General features: G+C 37.6%; 1 protein-coding gene across 1 annotated transcript in view; it reads left to right on the top strand.

The window, feature by feature from the left end:
• The first annotated feature begins 6,689 nt into the window (after nt 1–6,689).
• Nucleotides 6,690–23,326, top strand: part of ST18 (ST18 C2H2C-type zinc finger transcription factor) — a 145,975-nt gene continuing 129,338 nt past the window's right edge. Inside the window, exons 1-2 of the mRNA XM_039254270.1 lie at nt 6,690–6,841; nt 18,990–19,068. The gene's annotated coding sequence lies outside the window, so the exon portion shown is untranslated. The remainder of the gene's footprint in view (nt 6,842–18,989; nt 19,069–23,326) is intronic.

Genomic DNA, 23,326 nt, shown 5'->3' with positions numbered 1-23,326 from the left:
CGCCAAAGCAGAAACACAGGCTAATGGGACTGCTCTACATCCCGGCTGGTTCTCAAGCCACAGCACTCCCTCTTGCTTCTCTAAATAATAGTGGAAGGTAGAAACCTCCTCTGCTGATCTGAATATGTACCTTTCCTTCACTGTGCAATGGATTTCACATCTTCCACTTCCTTAAGTGTTCGTTCCTCTATTTCATCATCAGCTTGTCCTCTCTGCTGTATCATTCCATAAGAACAAAATGATATATCGATTTAGACCAAATTTTCCTTGATCTCATCTCCAACCACATTTATATTCCTATCACTTGGCTCCTGCCCATGGTCACATCTTGGTAGAACCATCTATTGCCTGGCCATCATGTCTGCATCCCATTTCTCCTCAGTTCACTCCGTGTTATTCTTACTATTCCTAAAACTGTTCTTGCATTGGTCACTATTGACGTTAAATTGCCAATTCAATGGTTACTCTCCTGTCTTTAATTCATTTGACCCCTTGCCAGCATTTGATGTATTTAATGCATACTTCTTAAGCAACTCTTTTCTCTTGACATCTATGATATCACCTGCTCAGTCTCCCCTACTGACTTCTCCATGTGTTCATCCCTAAGTATTATTTTGTCTCATAGTGTGTTTCTTGGATCTCTACCCTTCCCTATAGCGGTACTCTTCCTGGTGAATCTTCGCTAGTTCCTTTGGCTCTAAACACAGTCTTCAGGGCTAGGATACCCAAATTTGTATCTTCTAAATTGAGCTTTCTGCTGAAATCCAAAGTATTCTCAAAAGGTATCTTAATTTGGAGGGAATATCTTAACTTTAATAATTAATTTTAAAGGCAACCTTTATTTTCCCATATCTATCAAAACTTATTCCTTCCAGTTTCTCTGTCATAAATGAATGCCCTTCTATGTAGTTGTTTGGCTCTAAAATAGAAAGTAATTTTTATCTCATTTTCAACAAAGTCTATAGATTCTATCTATAAAATATTTCCAGAATCTGACCATAGTTCTCTATCTCCATATTTCTCTATCTCTACTCCCTTTCTAGAACATTGTCTATGTTATAGCTTCCTGATTTATTTTAATAGCATTTAATTTGTCATCTTGCTTGTTGTCTATCTTCCCTCAATTTGTTCCCATGTAGTGGCTAGACTGATCTTTTAGACATGTAAGTCAGTCTGTGTTTCTCCTCTAGCTGGAGCCTTCTAGTAACTTCCCCTTGAACTTAAAATAACTCTAAGCACCTTGCCACAGCTTAAGCCCCAAGTCATCTGACCTTACTTCCTATTTCTCCCCTTCCTCCTCAATTCCCTCTACTCCACTGTAAGACTGTGATTTTTCTTTGAGGCACACCAGGCTCATTGTCTCCTCAGGGTTTTCACGTTTGCCTCTTCTGCTGCTTAGGATTCTCTGCCCTGAGCTCTTCCACCAGCTGAGTCCTTGTGGTCACTCAGACCTAAACTTGAACTTGATGTTTTCAGTGATAACTTCCATTATAAATTCCACTCCTATATACAGGCACGCACACATGCATATGCACACACACACACACACACACACACACACACAGTAGATTAATTCTCTATCCCATTGCCCTGCTTTATTTCATTCACAACTGTCATTTTGTAAGTTTTTCGGCTTATTCTGGAATTCAGGCTCTTTGTGACAGGACCTTTGTCTCATTCTCTGTAGTATCTCCAGAGCATAGAGTGGTGCCGGGAACAGAGTAAATTCTGTCAGTACTGATACTGATGCAACTACTGATAAATACTTGTCAAATATATACACCTGTAGAGCTTAAAATCTGTATCTCACTATAACCTTAACAAACCAGATACTTTTATAATTGACTTTTACAGTGAAACTACTCTATATGATATAATAATGGTGGTTACGTTTGCCAAACCCATAAAATATCAAGAATGAATCCTAATGTAAACTATGGACTTTGTGTGATAATGATGCATTAGTGTAGACTTGTCTGTTGCGGCAAATATACCACTCTGGTAGGGGATGTTGATAATGAAGGAGGCTGTGTGCCTGTGGGGGCTGAGAATATATGGGAGACCTTTGTACCCTCAAGTTTTCTGTGAACTTAAAACTGGTCTAAAAAAGAATCTTTTTAATTTAAAAAATGATTTTCCATTGGAAGTTCAACAAGTATCATTTGATTTATTCATTTCGGATCAGTGGCTTTGAAATTCTGAACTTTTAACATTATTGACTTAATTGGAACAATCACCTTAATGAATATTTCTTTATTAATTTGTGAGGACATTTGGAGACTTATTGTTTATAAATTCCGTGTTGGTATCAGTTTTCTTAATATTTTATTTCTTAATGTTTGAGAAATAGGATATCCCACCCCCAACATACATGGACATAAATTCAGCTGGAAAATGTCACTATTTAGAGAGTGTAAAGTGACTAAAGAGAACATGGATAGACTTCACTTATAAAAATCTATATGGTATTATAAGAAATTAGAAGGATTAAAGACATGCAGCAATATATTAACAACACATTTCCTCACAATAAAAATTAAATAATAATTAAATGGAACAACATTTTGCATACGGAGCTCTGCAAAATAGGATGGATTCCCTCAACAGTGTCACCTGACTGCATTTACTTCAAAGATGGTATCTGGCACAACTCTAAGTACTAGCCTTAGAAGACAACGGAATCTTCTTCCAAAAGCAATGGTTTTCTGTATTGATCTTAACTTTTTGGGATTATGAAGCTTTTTTTTCCTCCAAAACTCAAAGTACTTTTGAGCTGTCTACACATCTATCTGAGAGATGTTTAAATGGAGAAGAGGGATCAACCACACTTCCTCTCGATGTGTGATAGAATAATCCAATCTCCCCATGCTGCAGTATGCTTATTGCCTATCAGTTCCTCAGTCTGTGTGTGTGGAAAATGGAAGCCAGCATTTACACCATTCTACCAGAAGTTTATGCCATTAGTTGTAATGCTCAAGAAAGGCAGAAGAAGCCTTTCACAGAAGCACTTAGGCCTCAACAATTTGGCTCTATGTATTTGGGTTTCTGGGGAAATCCAGACCACGACCAGTGTATTATACCATGACCAGTATAATAGCCTGAGTACAGCAGTAAGAAAAGTTTTAGCATCTTTGGGAAGAAGTATTCTAGGAGACAGAATAACATTTAACGCCTCTCCCTTTTCATTATATAAGTATATTTGGTATATAACATTATGTAAATTTAAGGTATGCATCCAACATATTGATATATATGTATGTATTGTAATATGAAAGCCATAGCCTCTTTTAAGTGAAGTCTAGAGATCAAATAAATGTGTTCCTAGGCAAGAATGAGCAGGACACCTTCCGTAAATGGTGAGAAGCTAACCACACAGTCTGTGTGTAAAGAGTGAAGGTAAGGTAGCTGATGAGGCCAACTGAGGTAAAATTGAGAGGTCCAAATAGTACTGGCGGAGGGGCAGTTTGTAGACTGGACGTGAAGTGACAAACACATCTGCCTTGGCACACAGCCATACCCAATCTCAAAGGAGGTTGGGACATAGAGTCTGGTTGTTTATCCAGGAAGAAGAGGAAAGCTATAAGGATGGCCATACTAGAGATGCTTTATAGAAAAAAATGCTGGGGGCAAAGAAAGAATGTCCTGGAAAGAGGCTGTCAGAGAGATTGGGTAAGAGGACATGTTAGGGTTCCAATAGTGGATGATGAGAGCTTGAAACACGGCACTGGAGGGGCCCCTGGGAGGCTCAGTCAGTTGAGCCTCCCACTTCAGCTCAGGTCATGATCTCATGGTCCATGAGTTCAAGCCCCGCATCAGGCTCTGTGCTGACAGCTTGGAGCCTGGAGCCTGCTTCAGATTCTGTGTCTCCCTCTCTCTCTGCCCCTCGTCTGCTCATGCTCTGTCTCTCTCTGTCTCTCAAAAATAAATAAATGTTACAAAAAAAAAAAAAAAGAAACATGGCACTGGAAATTGTGTTAGGAAGGTACAATGAAAGGAGTTTGTGAAGGTCTGTGGCAGCTGCGGAACACTAGGAGACTAGTCGGAGCCCAGGGTCTGGTTCTGGTGGGGGTGGGCCTGTCTATGCAGCCAGTTGCTAGCAAAGTGACTAGCTGGTGACTCAGGAAAACTAGAACTTAAAACCTGCACTTCCTGATAAGATTGAGAAGGTTTATGTTTGGGACTTACCTGGACAAGGAGAAAACAATGAGAATGAAACGTGCCTGGGACCCTGCACCAGTGTGGTGGCCAAGTGAGCTCATCAAACAAACTTGCATATTTGCGCTGTTTGGAGTCCTCACTTGTGCTATCGAACAGAGATGAAAACTGAACGAGACAGCCCCCAGTTCACACCACATTTGCCATCCTTACTTCGTTTCCTGGGTATGTGTCCAGAATAGTCTCTGGTCATGACATCGTTCAGCAAAGTCTAAGAAAAATGTTGTGTGATCTCTGGAAACATGGTCACCATTTTAAAGGGCTTTGTAAATGATTTAGATGTGTTTTCTCTTTTTCTCACCGCTTTAAAGGTCAGCAGCTGAGCATTCAGAGCGCCATGTCAGTCTCACCTCCAATCAGGGGGGATACTTGGAGTGTTAGCCAACAGGCTTGTTTGTTTTGCTTGGGCCATTCTGAAACCATCCTCTCGCTTTTGCTGTGTCTTTTCTTTTTGTTGTTTTAAATGCTAACTGTTCAGTCATGAAGACACTTCGAACACATTTACAGAACTAATTGTAGAAACCACAGAGAATCCTTTGTTTAAGACATTGTGGTCTACTCTGTCAAATCCCATAAGAAGGAAACCGGGAAGTCAAATTACCCATCTGCAAAATGTGGGTTTTTTTCTGAGTGGAATTTAATAGGCCTGACTTGCTCTTCTGTGAAGAGGGAAATAAGCTGATTATTATGGCCTGAATGCTTGTGTCCCTCCCACAAATCCGTATGTTGAAGCCCTAACCCCCAATGTCATGGTAATTGGAGGTGGGGCCTTTGGGAGGTAGATTTGGATGATGTCATGAAGGTGAGGCCACCAGTTGTGATTAGAACCCTTATAAGAAGAGAAAGTGACTATGTATCTCTCTCTGCATCATGTGAAGGCACAGTGACAAAACAGCCATGTGCAAGCCAGGAAGAGAGCTCTTACCAGGAACTACATCACCTTGATCTTGGATTTCCTAGCCTCTAGAACTGAGAGAAATAAATGTCTGCTATTTAAGCCACCCAGTCTGTGATATTCTGCAATAGCAGCATGAGTTACAACACTAGTTTAAGGACACATTTATCTAACTAGAATAATTGCTCTGTGTGTGTGTGTGTGTGTGTGTGTGTGTGTGTGTGTGTGTAGAAGGAGGGAATATGCAGAGAAATGAGAAATTAAGGATGCACATGCCTGGAATGACTACAGATGCCCCGTGTATGTACAATGCTGGCTTTTCTATGGGAGTGTGACCCAGGACAAGCAAGGGTGCTGGGGAGGAAGTGGAGCACATCACAATGACATCTCATTTCAGATCACCAAAGTCCGCGATCCAAAGCCATCATTTTGCCACACATACACAGTATATGAAGAGATCTTACCACAGACTTTATGCAGCTGAGTGACAGTACACATCACTTGGTGAATGAAAACAAGGCACACTGAGTGAGTGAGCTGGCCACCAGGTGCATGGGCAATATGAAATTCAGCTCCTTGGTGACAGAATAGAAATATCTATCTGACATTAAGTCCATGTTGCAAATACATCCATATACACATAAGAGATATAGAGGCAAATATAAATACAGGTGTAGGTATTGGCATAGGTAGAGTTAGAGATATACACATAAGTACAGAAATATATATATATATATATACACCACCTTCTCAGCAAATATTGTATGCTTCACTATATTTTAAGATATATTTAGTGTTCATGTGGTACCTGATAAAAATAAACACCTGACAAAGGAAAGATCTTTAAAATCTCTTATTGATTCCATCAGTTTTACAGGAAAGATCTTTACTTCCTGAATGATAACAGCTTTGTAAAGGTGTAGGAAATGCAGCGTAAGATGCAAAAGTTAGAGGCAAACCTTTTTCCCTGGTGTCAATATCTTGTAAAAGTGCCAAAGGGTAAAAATTCATCGGAGAGATTTCATATCAGATCCATGGTGGTTGTCACTGAGCTGATATGCTGTGTAGATAGGAGTGAGATTGGCAGTACTGCCTCATGGTTAAGAGTGTGAACGTAGGGGCAGAGCATCTGAGGTTGAGTCTTACTTCAATAACTTTAGTAGGTACCTGGGAACTTTGGTGAGATTTTAGCGCCTCTGCTTCCAGATTAATCCACGAAAAGCATCTTATCCATAAGATAAGCACGAAGACAAGTGTTAGCTGCCATTACTGTTGATAATGTCATCACTGTTACAGGAATCATTTGAGCTAATATATAGCTGCATTGGGGATATCTCATCTTCCATTTATTATCAAAATATCATTTGATTCTGTAATTTTCCTAATACCGATTCCATTTTGCTATATTTTATTGGCTATAAGTATATCTACTTTTGCAAACAGTTACAGCAGATACCCAGCGTCCATATGTTGAGATTAAAAATGGGGAATGTGAACCAGATGGACAATATTCTTATGACTGAGTTTGTTTGGTTTAACCTTGGGCAGCAGGTGGGATTTAGGTGTTCTGTCTGCACCTGACCCTGACAGAGCATGCTCACAAAAGCTACCATGAAAGACAGAAGACCTAGAAGTTGAACCTATAGCTTGACCTCTGCAGCATCACTGAACTTGGGGTCGACCTGACCTTTACTACCAGAACCTGAGACACGGCAAAGGAAACCTAGCCACGTAAGTCCGGCGGGCTGTTACTGACTTCCTTGGGAGAGAGCCTGAACCAACAAGGCAGCCCAGACCGGAGAGGAGGAGCTGCTTGTGTCAGGCTGCTCTAGTCATTGCTCAGTCACTTTTAGTGGGGGAGCTGGGGAGCAAGTATGACCAGAACCACGACAAATCCATGCCAAGTACTTGTACAATTTTAGAGCTAAAGGATTTCTTTTTGGTCTACCTAGGATTACACCAATTCAGGACATCTCACTGTGCCAGGCAGCAACTAGCCTTTCAGTGTAAAATACATTTAAATGAGGGCACCTGAGTGGCTCAGTTCCCACTTCAGCTCAGGTCATGATCTCGCAGTTCATGAGTTCGAGCCCTGCGTCAGGCTCTGTGCTGACAGCTCAGAGACTGGAGCCTGCTTCAGATTCTGTGTCTCCCTCTTTCTCTCAAATATCAATAAACATAAAAAAAACTAAAAAAACTTTTTCATTTAAATGCATGTAAATGGAATTTTCGGAATTCCAAAATTAGCTTGACATCATCTTAATGGTCAAAGACTGAATTCTTGCCTTCTAAGATCAGGAAACAAAAAATGATGTCTGTTTTTGTTGCTTCTATACTATACTGGAAGCTCTAGCCAAGGCAATTAGGCAAGAAAATGAAATAAAAGTCATCTGTATTGAAAGGAAATAGTGAAACAATATCCATTTGCAGGGGGCATCCTGTTGTATATAGAGTTGTATACAGAAAATGTTGGGCACCTGGGTGGCTCAGTCAGTTAAATGTCCAACTTCAGCCCAGGTCTTGATCTCATGGCTCACAAGTTCAAGTCCCACATCAATCTCTGTGCTGACAGCTCGGAGCCTGGAGCCTGCTTTGGATTCTGTGTCTCCCTCTCTCTCTCTCTGCCCCTCCCCCACTTGCTCTCTCTCTCTCAAAAATGAATAAACATTAAAAAAAGTATGAAAAGAATGCTAAGGAATCCACTAGAAAAACATAGAACTAAAAAAGTTCAGTAAGGTTTCAAGTTACAAAATAAACAAAAAGTAAATACATCTCTACACAATAGCAATAAACAAACCATGAAAGAAAACAATTTTGCATGTAATAACATCAAAAATAATAAAATACTTAAGAACAGATTTAACAAGAGAAGGATAAAACTTTGAATACTCCAACACATTGTTGAAAGAAATTAAAGAGAGCCTAAATAAATAGAAAGTTATGTTCTTGGATTAGAAGTTTGAATACTGTTAAGATGGCAATACTAAGCAAAGTGAACTTCAGATTCAACATATTCCCCTTCACAATCACAGCTGGCTTCTTTGAAGAAATTGAGAAGTCGATCTTAAATTTCATATGGAAATTCAAGGGGCCCATAATAGCCCAACTTTGAAAAAGAACAAAGTTGGAGGAGTCACACTTCCCCATTTCAAAAGTTACTGTATTCAAGGTAGTGTGGCATTGGCATAAAGGTAAACATATCTTCGCACAAAAACAGGTACGAATGTATGGTTATAGCAGCCTTATTCATAGATGTCCATCAGCTGGCAAATGGATAAATCAAATGTTGTAGATCCAAACAATGAACTATCATTCAGTAATAAAGAGCAATGTATTGATCCATGCTACTACAGGGATGAAACTTAATGGTATTATTCTAAGTGAAAGAAGCCAGTTACAAAGGGCAAGATCCCGAATAATATAGTGAAATGCCCCAAAATGCAGATTCATAGAGACAGAAAGTAGATTAGTGATTCCCTGGACTTGAAGGAGGGAATTGGCCAAGGTCCACAGGTATTGAATGGAGAGTGACTGCCAACAGTTATGGAATTTCTTTTTGGGGTGATAAATGGTTGCATAACTATAAATATATTAAAAATCCTTAAACTGGATGCTGTAAATTGGTAAATAATTCCATGTGCCATTTATATTTCAATAAAGCCGCTGTTTAAAAATTTTCTAATATTAGATGATTTGTATCTTTCAGTGTTAATAGTATCCATTAAAGTTCTGAAGCTGATCAGGTGGCTCATCTCTCAGCTAGAAATCCATGTTGTCACCAGATGTACCTGTGGCAACATCGCTTACATCTTGTAAGGGCTCACTGATGATATAACTGATACCTCAGGGTATGAATCCTCAGGGATTCATTTCAAAGAGTGGCATTTAAGTACTATACACTCCCTGTGTGGGGATTTTCATATTGGACATTGGATGTTCCTAATTTGTCCTTGCGCTGTAGAATTGCCTTTAAACAGCACAGTGAAACTTTGCACTAGGCAATTATACTATTTACAATGCCAGATGTATCGTAAAAGCCTTGACAGATTGATAGCCCTCATACTAGGAAGGAAAGTGAGCCTTACTGTACCCACACCCTCATGTGGCAAATCTATTTTCTTAAATATTTTTATGTTTATTTATTTAGTTTGAGAGAGAGAGAGCAGCGAGCAAGGGAGGGGCAGAGAGGGAAGGAGATGAAGAGAAACCCAAGCAGGCTCTGCACCATCAGCGCAGAGCCTGACGCGGGGCTCGAACTCAATAAACGTGAGGTCATGACCTGAGCCAAAACCAAGAGTCGGGCACTTAACCGACTGGAGCCACCCAGGTGCCCCTAAAGGGAACTATTTTTAAGGTCAGGTTGTATTTAATATTGTGCCCAATGTAAGGAAGGAGTAGACTGCTCTATTTTGATTAATACAGACTTGGAGGACATTAGCATAACAGGTTAAAGGAATTCTGTCTCTGTTCGTGTTCTTTCGATTTCTTTGAGGGCATGTGCTCAGAAGACAGCCAGGGCCAGAAAGGCGTGGGTGGCTTTCATAAAATCAAAACCAGGTAAAGGAATGATGGGGGAAAGGGTCTCTAATTGGAAGAGAAGGCCTATTTAGGACCTGTTTAGGTCCTATTGGAAGAGAAGACCAACATCTATCTTACATTTCCTTCTGTACAGAGAGCCTAGCCCAGTGTCTATGGGGTTTGTTACATGTTTAAAGGATGTAAAAGGTTTTAATTCTTTTTAAAGAATTTTTATAGCTCTTTTCTTGTAGGGAAGTCAGTTCTCACTAATGTCCTTCTTTTTTCTTTTCTATTAGACAGGGTCTGGTGTGCTCTTGGGATACTGCCCTGGTGGTTTTTCTTAAAAGCAGTGAAAAATGAGTGGACTCAACCTTTAAAAATGTGGTTATATGGTCCAACCCTACAAACAAACAAAAAGTTAAATCATCATTTTTTTTATTGGTTCATAGGAAAATACTGCCAAGGGTGTTTTAAAAATAGTTTCTGGGGAAATATTTGAAGACAAGACTGTTCACTCAGTTTTTCAGCCTGACACGTTTCACGAAAGCCCCAGTTGGTTTTGCGAGTTTGATAGTCATTCCTTAAAACGTAAGAGGGCTTGTTGGAAATTCTGGAAGATTGGTTGTCTTTCCATTATTTAATTTATTTACTACTATGGGGGGCGGGGAGAAACATATCCAAGATCCATTTGGAGTCAGGCTTAACGCAGCAGCATGAAAAACTGGTGAGGACTGAGGACAGCGCACCCCTCAGTGCGAAGGGCGGCCAGTGGCCAGTCCCCGGGCTGGTCCTGGAAACACAGCTCCCAGTGCTCTGAACTCAGAGACCATTCTGTGTGGGACTCACTTGGAGCCTGGTGCAGAATAAAGCTTCGCTAAGCTCCACCCACAAGTGTGGTTGCCTTTGTCATTTTAATTGGTCTGTGTTTGTGAAGTGGGGCCTCTATTTACTTGTAGCTTGGGGCTTGTGTTTACCAAGCCTGGTGGAGGCCAAGGGACGGGGCTCCTGCGAGCTCTCCCTCTGTATCTTGAGGCACTTTTCTTTTCAGTATCTGTGCCTGTCTAATTCGTGAGCTTCTGTGAAGCAAGCACAGGAGGGTACAAGGCCTACAGGGAGGAATTACACCTAATTACTCAAATAATTGCTAGGCTGTTGCCTTCTTAGTCACTGAAAATAATTTCCAGGTCCCTGGCTTTTATAGATAGGCTGCTACAGGCAGGAGGACACAGCCCCCTTTTTAACGCAGCCCATTCACTCACAAAATCAGAACACTCAAGCCTGCAAAATTAATAAGCACCACTTCCATTACATATATTTTAGGTTGTTGTTGCCGTGGCGATAAAGTCAGGGACATTGAGTCTCCTGTGTTGAGCCATTGTTATCATCCCTGGCCATCTGCTGCCGAGGACTGATATTCCATCTCATTTGCATGATGACTGATATATGGGAGGTTTGGAAGGACATATGCCACAGCAATCATGTGATGGAAATTAAAGTGAAAGTTTTGGGCCCAGAGCCGAAAAAAAATCTGTGTATGCGCATGAGTCTGTTGATGTGCAAATGTGAATCATATTGAGAAGGTCTGAATAGGGAGGTGTGACGTAAAGAGGGGACACGAACGCAGGTGCTTATCTCTAAGCAGTCAAAGGCACAGGATGTCATATCATGGGAACTACCTTTCAAAGAAACAGCTTTAGTGATTCCGTCCAGCACACAAGGGAGGCGAGAAATATAAGTTTTGGAAACAAACAAAAAAGTAAGTTTAAAACTTTGGAACCGCATACTGTTTATGCTGGTGTTAAAGGCACTCAGAATTCTAGTAAGTTTCATGTCTTGAGTGGTAACATTTAGTTTTGTTTCTGGGCTAGGGGAGAAAAGATGCGACTAAAGGCTGAAGTTTAGAAGTCGTTTGGTGGTTTTTCTGATGTTTGTTTTTGAACTTCTGTTTCTGGTTTCTGCTGTGATGTGTATATACTTGGTCATTATTTTAAATGCTCTCTCTCTCTCTCTCCTTTTACTTTGCTTTCTTTCCTTTTTTTTTTTTTTTTAAAGGTTATTGTATCTGCTTTGAGAAGGATTTCAGAATAAAATGCCATGGTGCAATTGCATTTATGCTGCATCAGTAACACTTTTGTTCATCTACATTTTTGAAATGTGCAAATTTGCAACAGAGAATATTTGATATGAAGTGATACTTGGTACACTTTTTTCTGTGCGACAGAGTAAAGTGGAAATAATGTCTGAAATCACAAAAATTACCAGCAAGAGCTCACATTTGACATCTCACTGGAATAGAGATCTTTGTGGGAGGGGGTTGTCAACACAATGATATCAGTTATTTGTATAAATGAATAACCAATATCAAAAGGATTTTTTTTTTTTGAAAAGTCAAAATTCTGGTAGTGGCTGCACATAGGGAAAGAGTTTATGGGAAGTCCCGAAGAAATTTGAATTGATAAGTGCTGTATTTATAATCTTGTCTTTAAATGTTTCAAGACTTGAATAGGAACAGCCTCCTTAAAAAATGATATGGTTCATTTTTTTGATAAATGCAGATGTCAGAAGACTGTTCGGAAACTTAAAAAGTAATATTAGAAAAGCCTGAAAAATGAGAAAGACTTAATACTAGCCTTGAACAAAATTTTACAGAAGGATGAGTTCAGTGAAGTATTACTAAAGGAGAGAGAAAATATACCTTGTTAAACAGTACTTTGCCTCATATCCCTTTCGTTCTAACAAGGCATTTATTAAACGTGCTTGCTTTGATACCTGTGAAAATAATAGAAGTGTCACAAAGAGTTGTAGTCAGCTTTTTTTCAGTTTCAAGGAACAAAGCAGCTAACAGTAAAGTATGTAAAATAACTTCTCCAATATTGATTTTTGAAAAGATAAAGGCTTATCATCAGAGAAAGTTATATCAAATCTCATCTGAGGCCATAACTAGCCCTGCAACGTCCAGGAAACAAAAAAGGAAAAAATTGGTAAACAAATCTTGAATACACTTGTGTATCCTATTTTTATGTTAGAGGAAAAGTAAATGAGTTCCAGGGAATAATCAGATTCATAGTCTAAAATAAAACTGAAACTGGACTTTCTCTTCTTTTTCTTTTTCCCCTTGCAGATATCATCTGCATCTGATCCCACTTTTATGTATGTAACCTAAGATTACCAGTGATCTTTTTTCTCCTTCTTCTAAATATTCAATTAGTCAGTGGTGATTACGATGTGGCCTTCTTGGCTTACTCCAATATTAGATTAATATAGATTTCTTGCCAAATTAGCGGAAATCACTGTTGCACATAAGAGTGACTCACTCTTTTTTAGTTGTATTTATGTTATAGAAGCAGCATTGTTTTAAGCTTAAAAGCTTTTATATGTTAAATCTGGGTATACTGTACCTTGGAGAGCATAAGGTGGTTGTATTTAAAACGTTTCAACAGAACACATTGGAACTTTTATGAGATTCTAATTTAGTTATGTTTAAAGGAATCCTCTTTTTTTTTTTTTTTTGAAAAGTGGTCCTTACTATTCTGCTCTAACATCCATCAGTAAAATTTAAAGTTTCCTGGTTCTTCTTGAATTAGACATTTGTAAGTGTAAAGAACTAGAAAAAGAAGAGACATATCTGGAGCTGTCCATGGTAGGATGCTCTTTAAAAAGTAAATGGTTATAAATTGTATATCTACATACTCTGTGGAATTGGCTTGATTACCATTTTTAAAGCTTGGGATTAAATTCTTATTAGATAAATTAACCTGGTATACATAGTAGTTAGTTGTAGAAAATGTAACGATTGTACTCATAACTAAATTGCAAAACTTTAAACTTCCATATGTTAATCAATGTTCCTGTCTGCAGCTTTAAAGTATTGATGAGTAAACAAACAAAAATCACAATCTATTAAATATATAATTCTTTAGGTTGACAGTAATATGAGAGCGCAGTGCAAATAGTTTCCATGGTGGTAGGGCAATGTGAGCAAACATCAAAAAAATGTAACTTGCATGACTTTATTGCTTTTGAAATTAATTCTTGTCCTTATGTGACCTGCCATGCCTGCTATAGAAATCTAAAAGATCATAATTGTTTGATATGAAATGCAAAAAGAATAGTTAAATTGAAAGTTTAACATCATGAAATTCAAAATCCCAAGCGGTATATAAACATTAAAAGAAACTTTGGACTGCTAATCCTAGGAAATGAGTTTTATGGATTGAATTCAACAAGGCTTCAGAAATGGTTCCATCTGCTGCCTAGCAGCTGGTGAAAGGATAAATTTAATTCATTAATTCATTTGGAAAAAAGGATCCAAGTAGTAAAGACTTCATTGCTCATAATGCATATAGGTGAAAACACAAACTGAAATCTGGTCCAATTGATCATCCTAGATAATGAGCTACATTTTGTCTTCCCTTTTTTGGTAAAGGTCTTAGTGATTGAGTCAATACGGCATTGATTTTTATGACAATAACCAATCATTTCAGTGATAGAAAGAAACTCAGGGAAATTTAAAGTCAGTGACAGTTTTTAAGGTAGGGAGTTGTAGGCAATAGAAATTATCCACTTCTGATTTCGTGTGATGTATATATTGGTAGAAGTATGTGTATCTATGCTTATAATATACGCACATATATACTCTAAATCATATACATTTTTAATCACTTCAGTAAACTACTTATGTAGATGGCATTCTCCCATTTGTTGAGATATTAAAAAATCTGGGGTACTCAAGATGAGTATAACTAAAGCATATTTTAACTTCAAAATTCATAGTTACTCAAAAGTTGCAAGATTCAAAATAACACTTGTTTTGCTTTCTTCTCTTTCTATACTGCAAAATAGTTCTCTCTGTCTCTGTTTTCACTCACATCCTGCAGAGGACGTCAAAAGATACCAAGTTTTACATGAAGTAGGCTTTTCTCAACTCCTCTGTTGTTAGGCACTTTGACATAAGACGTGGAGAAAAAGATTTAGTTGGCTGTCTTGCCCAGGACGTTTTAGTATCTTTATGTAAAATGAATAGAGTTTCAGTGCCCAGTTTCTTGAATTGTTGCAATGAAATCAACATGATGAGGTACGGGAAAAGTTAATGTTGAATCCTCTTTAACTTATTGTTTTATTTTTTATTTTTATTTTATTTTATTTTTTTTGTCTGCCAGCATTTTAATGAGAGTAAGGTTTCCCTTAGAAATATATAGCTCACCTTTCTGGCAAGGTAAATGCTTCCTGGTAGCCAGTTAATTGATCCATGATAGAGATAAGAACATCCCTGGAAGGTAGGCTGCTGCAGAAGCCAGCATACATTTTCACCCTTCTTTTTGGATGGTGATTTCATGAATGGTTTTTGACTTTTCTTTCTCTGTGGCCCACAGCTCACTGTGGTGGGTTTGTTGGATTTACTATAAAGATTCTGTTTGCACCCTGTGGGTTGGGTTAAGAATCAGGGTTTATGCATTTACTTGTACTGTTGCATTGTTTATACAGCTTTGGTTTAGTTTTGATCTTTTTTTTTTTTTTTTTTTTTTTTTTTTTTTTTTTTTTTTTTTTTTTTTTTTTTTTTTTTTTTTTTTTTTTTTTTTGCCTTTGAGGCTCTTCCACAGTGTCAGCTGCTGACTGATAGTAGGAAAACGGCCTCGTGGTGTGAATGAAAGGGACCTAGCGGTTGGTAAACAGAGATAAGGAATAAATAGAGCACAGGCAAAAGGAGATAGTTCTGTGGGGGCCCAGATTGCTGCCAGTCTGTTCAAGGGAGATGCAGAGGCTGTCCTTTTCCCAGATTAAATTAGTGTACGAAATCTCCAGTGACCTCCTCCCCTTCTCCCCATACTCTTTAGCCAAGCTGAACAGCCTCTGCTGTAAAGTATTCATTTTATCCAGGGACAAGCTGGACAATAGAACGCTCCCTGATACTTATGGACAGCTGTCGTCATTCATAGTGCTCTCAGTATTTCATTTTTCATAGGAGTTAAAAGGGTTTTTACCTTGTAACTGAAAGAGGGCATAGATGCAACTTGGCTGGGGCAGGGGGTGGGACTGAGGTGGGGGTGACTTTGGAGTGAGGAGGAGCGGCTAAGGAGAGCAGTTCTTTTTTGTTTTGCTAATATGATTACACCAAGACAGAGATTACATTCTAAATCGGGTTTTCTTGCACACAGAAGATATCTTCGATTCTGAAAGTTTCCTAAAATTAAGGTCGCCAGTGCAAGCTAGATAATTCATCTCTGCCTGTTCCTACCCTTGTTTTGGCTAAATATGCATGCATTTTATCACCTGCAAATAACCACCAGTAAATAGTAAGACTGTAAGATACCTCTGTAGTTCCATACATTTTTTTTCTTTTTTTTTTTAGTGATTTACTGCAAATATATTCAGCATTTGACTGATTAAATAGACCTTCGGCAACCTTGAGGGTCACTGTGTAGAGTATGTACATAGAAAATGCATCAGCCCATTGTACCCTGGCAGCTAATGAGATTGGTCGTTAAGTAAATGACACAAAGCCTACAAAAAAAGCTTAGCAGCTCACTAGAGTATCAGAGAGTGTCCCTGCACACCACACAACGACACAAACACTGGACTAACGTAGCCCACCCCTGCTTTATTCTACATCACTGCTTCCCTGATGTCAGCGTGAGAGGCAGAACAAAGGCTAGGAGGCACGGGTAAGTCAGTCTGGCAATTAAGCCCTAGGGAGAAAGTAGAACAGATCTGAGCCTAACCGTGGGGCCGAAAGTCCGATTCTCGACAAGTAGGTCAGAATGAAGGGATTTTGCTATCACTTCTGGAAACGCTGCTTCAGTGATCAGTGCTCTTACGTTGTTGTCATTGTTGTTTTGTTTTGCCGTTTCATAAAAGTTTTTGAATTTCAGAAGTAAAGTGTATCCCAAAATGCAAGTGAACTTGAATTTGAGAAGGTAGGCTGTTTGCGGGAGAGATGGTGCTTTCAACAAATGATGACCATTCAGGTGTGTGTGCAGGTCTGAAAAACTTTCAGAGGCATTGGGCAACTTTGATTTCAGTTAGTGCTGCTGCTTTTAAAAGATTATGGAAACCTTGGGTGGGAATGCGTGCAGTGAGGTTCATTCTCATCAACATAAAATTGTCCCATCTGGTAAGGTATATTTAATTTCATGTGTGGGATAACCATTTCCTTGATCAGTATCTTAAAAATCAATCAATCAAATGCAACAAAACAAGAAAATAAAAGCTTCTCGGTTCTTCATATATTCCATTTCTCTTGGATCTGCAAATAAAATCATTGCTGCAAATCTGTAATATTGAATAGGATTAGTGGTTATTTGCTTGCTGTACTTGCGTAAAAAAATCAAAGCTATCTGACACTGAGCAACATTGGCTTACTGTGTCCCTTGGAAAAATGCATTTGCAGTATTGAAGTATAACATTGCAGGATCCTTTTAGAGAAATATGGCAACAGGAAGTTGCCAGAAAGTCTTGTTTGCCTTGCTGAAATGTCTGTCTGCCTTATACTTGTGTACTCAGAGGATGTTTAGTTCAAGAGAGGATGATGTTGTTACAAGACATTCAGGTAAATTAAATATTTTATTCCTAGAACTGTCAGCTTAGCGGATTGTCAGTGGCTTAATAAATTCTGACAGTCTCATTGAAAACATTTTAAAAAGTATTGTAAACATAAGTGTGGCATTTTAACATAGATGGATTCATGATATCTGTGTCAGGATTGCATTTTTAAAACCATTGTCACTTAATATTAGAATGGCATGTCATAATCATCTGTTCACAAATTAAAACTCTCCATATTATGTAGAAATCAGTTTGGTAACTGGAAATCCTTGCCCTGAAACATTTTTATTTATATAAGAATATAGAAATTTTATGATACAGAATAAATCACTTATTAGTAGTATTCATGAGAGATTCATATAGAGGTTTATAATATGGTTGACCAAAGGTCACATACTTCTTCCTTTTATTTATTTATTTTTTGGTCTCAAGGTACTTTACTTCTTCTAAATGTGTTCCCAACATTCATTGTATTTATGGAATTCATTTAAGACTGTGTCTATAGTATATAACATATATTATGTATTACAAACTCTATTATTTTTATAGTAACCAGAATTGAGAAGGAAATAAATTTTGTGAAGAGATATGACAGTGTCTCAGTAATGTCAAGTAAAATATATGGAGGGGAGATACACTAGGATTTTACTAAATTAAAATTTTTCTCACGTGGAATCTCATCAATGTGGTAGAAATCGTGGGAAAAGCAAGCTGTCTGACAATGGCTACAATTGTAACCTACAAATTTTAGTTTAAAGTCGAGGTATGCAGCTAATTTACTCTTCCAGGTATTAGAGACATACTAGGGAATTTTTCTGTTGTGAAGATTTTGAATTTGGATCTCCTGTATTACGATTTATTTTTCTGTACTTGCTAATATTCATCATATTAATACAGAAGCGACTTGTTCTGAAAACACACAGTCCTTCTGGATGGCTGTAAATATTTTGCCCTGTCCTCACCAGGACAACAAAGGGTAGGCAAACTTAAGTCCGTGGAGATGCCTCACTGTGGACAAATCTGAGTGGAATTAGTTCACAGAAATGTAGTTACCATGAAGAATGGAACACAAATAGAGCTGTTTTATGATTAAGATGAGAGAGGGCACAGATCATTACTTTTGGCTGATTTGAACTTGTTTCTGAAAATATTGTTCTTGAATTTGAGAGATTTTCAAAAATTTTTACTATGGAAATAGACTAATAAAATGGACTTATCTACTTTATAACTTTTTTTCATTAAGGAAATGTAAGGAACTTTAATTTTTGTTGGCAGAAGGAACTTTTATTTAGATCCACTTATTTGACAAATAAGTATTACTAACACTACGTGGTGCAAAGGATTGTACTCGGTGCTATGGGTAATATAGGAACCTCATTTTCACACCTAAGGATGTACGATCTAAGAAGAACTACACAGCATTTCCTAGAGAAGAAGTCACTATAGGTGCCACATGAGCAACACAAAGTGACAAGAGAGTCTGCGATATCCCCTTCTCAAGTTCATGTGTTTGAGACCTGGTTCTACCATTTACTAAATCTGTGGCTTTGAATAAGTTATTTAACTTTTTCTGGGCCTTCGTTTCCTGGTCTGTTAGATGGGGACCAGGGTAGATAAATCTTGCCTTGTGATTCATGTGAAAATTAGGTATGATAATGTACCTAAAGTCCTTGGTATAGGGTAGGTGTTCAAAAAGTGTTTGTTTTTTTAACTTTCACGTGGAGTTTGAGACAATCATTGGAGACGCCAGTATCATGTTATATACTCCCTATGCATCCACTTCCATCAGTACAGAACTCTCTCATGTTTTCCCTTCCAGAGCCTTAAATGTTGTGAGATTCCTTGAAGGATTGTGAAAATTCCATTTTACATGGCTGAGTGCCCATATCCAGTCTAAGGTAACAAGTTAAACATACTAAGTGTACATTAAGTATATATGATTAAATTGGCTTGTTGTGCATACTTTTATTAATGTCAATCAAAAGTATACATTAGAATTTCATGACATTTCAACTTTAACTTTCTGTAAGCAGAAATACTTGATTTTATCTAATTTCAAATGGAATATCTATAATTTAAGTAGTTAATTATAGTAAAGGTCTTTGGGTAATAAGATTATTAGGTTTACTGCTCATTTCTTTTTTATTTTTAAAACACGTATCTTTATCTTTTGCCCCTTTAGAATTTATTTCATAAGGTCTGGGCTTAGATTTGTTTTTTAGTTGATACTTTGGATTTGGTTTTTAAAAAAATTTCCTCTTCCAAGACATTACAATTGAAAGATATTTTAACACCTAATAAAGAAACTTGAAGATAGTTTATTGTCGAATGTCTTAAAATTCCATTTCAGTGAGCTCTAAGACACTGTTGAATTTCTTTATAAGTATTTTCATATTGTCGTGTCAGGTTTTGCATCAAATATATAAGCTTCTGGGCAAGAATTATTACTTTTTCAGTTAAATTCTTCAGACTGTGATTATAGGAATATCTCTTCTGACAGGATTCAACCTTTAACATATAAGTGGCAACTTTGAGAGAATTTTGTAGCTAAGAAGAATTTCTGATCTCCCAAATCTTGTATATCCCCAAGTAAATTGGGTTGACCCACAAAATTGTCAATGCCTTCAAAGTCTTATTAGTAACTTATTTATACTACTGAATAGTGTTATCTACAACATATAATAGCTTTGTAGATCAGAACATTTTGATTTATTTGATTTATATAGTTTAAATATGCCAGAGCTAACTGCACAATATACATATTCTCCAAAAACTCCTAGATATTATATATGCTGGTCTGTCATAGTTAAATGTATTTTAACTGACATATTATCGAAGAGTTACACTTGGTAATATTCCATGGAAAACTGTTACAGTATAATTTCATTAAAAATAAGTATGTAGATTTCCGTGATACATTTTTCCACTTTTTCCAAAATTTAAAAGTTTAATTTTATTTCCTAAATTTTGAGGTTTTCCCCATGAAGGAGGAATATGGTTAGAGGCCAGTGTGTAAACCTTGCCTTATCTTTTTTTCCAAATGTATCACGAACATACCCAGTTTCCATGTGAGTGAATTCATGCTTGGCATGAGACAAAACTTAGTTATCGATACTTACAATGTTATGCAGAGCAAGATAGAAATGAAATAGTTAATTATTTAAATAGAATAAGCAGTGTTTTCATTCCTGGAATGTTGATCGAAGAGAATCAGAAAACAAAAAATGAAAAATTGTGTTATCAAAAACCTAACTTGTAAAGAATGCCATCAGCTCGAAAGATACATCCACTGTTTGCTCTTTTGTTTCTATAGTATATTTGGTATGAATTTGAATGAAGGCATTTACCCCTTTTAAATTTTCCTCTTTCAAATATCAGACAATGGTAGGAATTAGTCGAAACATTTCTATTCTGGATGGTGGAAAGGGGGTGAGAAGGAAATGTGCCCATGAAGAAAATGAAATCAAAGAAAGATTGAGGCTGACAATATGACTACTTTAGAAAGGGGGCAAAAATTAGAGGATACAACCTATTATGTGCACAGCCCTTGATCTTTTTTGTGTGTGAAAGATACCAGTGTCTACCAAAAGGGTTAAAGAAAATGCATTCTGTTGCATCTGCTTACTAAATCCCTTACTTTAGTAGAAATTCAAATTTTGTAAAGATTATTCGTTTTATTGATGCATATAATTATAATCACAAGCCATCTGCTGATTTGGCAGGGATGGTTAAAATTCTCTAACTCTCATAACCTTTCAAGTACAGTGCCCTTGGGACTCTATTTCACTTTTATATTTTGGAAAACATGTAGGGACAAATAAGGGCGGTCATCTGCAGAATGTCAGACCTGAGGAAATGAAAGAATGGAGATCGGGGTTGCTGTTATGCTTATTTTTAATGGTAGAGGAAGTTATTTTCCCCTTTTTTTCTTTTTTTGCTCCTGACTTCATGAAGGATTATCCCAGATTCTATGATGTATTTGGGAATTTTTTTTCCTAGGGATTAAAGCTCTCATTTTACTCCTGAAAAGCAGGATCCAAGTCAAAACAAAACAAACAGATAAAAAAACCTTTCCAAATACTGACTACATTGGTTTTTCACAGGTAAATTAAATATATTTCACATAGACTTTCTGAACTAATAGAATATTCCATCGGCTTTATTTTTCTGAAATACATTCAATTGAATAACCTTAGAGCATAGATTTCAGATTATAAAACAGTTTGTACATGTTGATGCCAACCTTTTAGCCTAAAGGTCAAATTTTCAAACTTTTTTTTGGGGGGTGGTGAAATTACGTAGTGACCAGATTTCCCTCTGCAGGCTTCCGCTTGGGGCCCTTCCTTGCTACCATAAACATCTGAAGTTTGGTTCACTTACTTCCTTGGGAATGTTCCTTCTGTAATCAAATCTCATCAACCAGGGGATTCCAAGGGCCAGGATTTGCAGATTAGAGTTGATAATAGGCCATATCACAGCAGACTACAAGTGAGGTGAGGGCCATGTGAAAACATAGGATTCCAGGACTTGGCTTTGTCAAATAATGGAAACATGCACATATACTTCCCCTGCCTCATCTCTCTCTCTCTCTCTCTCTTTCTCTCTCTCTCTCTCTCTCTCTCACACACACACACACACACACACCTGTGAAATCATTGACCCAAGAACTATTCCTTAGGGTTTGGCAAATAAGAAAAAGAATTTTTGGTACAAACATTGTGCATATGAATTTTTCATGATGATAGTGATACATATGATGATAGTAATAATAATATTTACCAAGTGTTCACACTGTGTCACCCACTGTGTTAAGTTCCTGGTAGGTATTATATAAACCAATACCTATAGTATTTCCACTCACGTCTCCTTTTTGCTGATGAGGCAACTGAAACCGAGAGATATTTAAGACGCTTTTCCTTAGGTTTCCAGTCTCCAAATCCATGCTCTTAATCTGTTTCTATGCTATATGGTGTCTGGGCACAGAATTTGGAGGGGGGCAGGGAATAGTGTCAGCAACATTGTGTCAAATGACAGTGGGTGTCGAGTGCCTGGGCTGCGCTCATAGTTAAATATCATTAAGTAGTCAAATGATTCTAACTTGACAAGTTGCTTTATTTTCCTTATTGATCACATCTGTCACATTAAGGGTTATGCCATGTGAACCCTATGGTCCTTGTCATTCCCCAAATTCTATAACTCCATGAACTTTTTATAATACAAACATCCCATCCATTTACAAAATAATTCAGAGACAGCCTAAGCCTTTATGATACCCCTCTAGGACATCCATATTTAGCATGCCAATTAACCTTGCTTTCAGAAGTAGCCTGCGCTAAAAACTATATGAGCTTCAGCTCTGATGCTAAACATCGGATCAAAAGTGAAACATTTGGCCAAACAGCCAGGAATCTTAGCTCACAGAATCTGGGAGCATCAACACAGATATGTAGAAGCATCTGATAATTGAATTCTACCTCTGAATAGTTTGGTATCAAGCAGAAGACATGTTTTTTTTTTTTCTATTATAATAATGATAGCACTGACATTGCACCAACCACCCTTCTAAGTACTTTACATCTACGAATTCTTTAATTGCACAACAACCGCAACCAGAGCAACAGCCTGTAGGGTAAGGTGAAGGTCTCTCAACAGCCCCTTTTTAGGGATGAGAAGACTGTGTCATGGGGAGGCAGGGCAAGCTGCCAGGGAGTTCATGGCTACAGGGTCAGGGCTCCAACTGACCTGTAGCCTCAGGCAGGGAGCACCAACTTCTGTACAGTTCACCTCTAAGCCTTCTCTGTGGACTTGTTAAGATTTCTCTTTGCTTAAAAAATATTTCAAAGCATAGATTACAGACACTTTGTAGTATTTATTTTTGTATTTTAGATCTTAAGCAGTGACGGTTACAATACTCATATAGTTTCCTTCTCTTACATTAGAAGATTAACGTCAAGGCATTTTTACATCTTTTGCAAATACTGTGTTGAAAATATAATACTAACTAAAAAGAGTCAAGTTAATGAGATTTGACAGAAATCCTTTAGAAGATAAGCTATATTTAAAATCATTTTATTCTTGGGGCGCCTGAGTGGCTCAGTCAGTTAAGCATCTGAGTCTTGATGTCAGCTCAGGTCATGATCTCATGGTCCTTGAGAT

Source organism: Hyaena hyaena, unplaced genomic scaffold, assembly GCF_003009895.1.
Source record: "Hyaena hyaena isolate Hyena2069 unplaced genomic scaffold, ASM300989v1 scaffold_475, whole genome shotgun sequence".
Taxonomy (NCBI): Eukaryota; Metazoa; Chordata; class Mammalia; order Carnivora; family Hyaenidae; genus Hyaena; species Hyaena hyaena.
The sequence above is the reverse complement of the archived record's forward strand: the minus strand, read 5'-3'. Positions and strand labels throughout refer to the sequence as shown.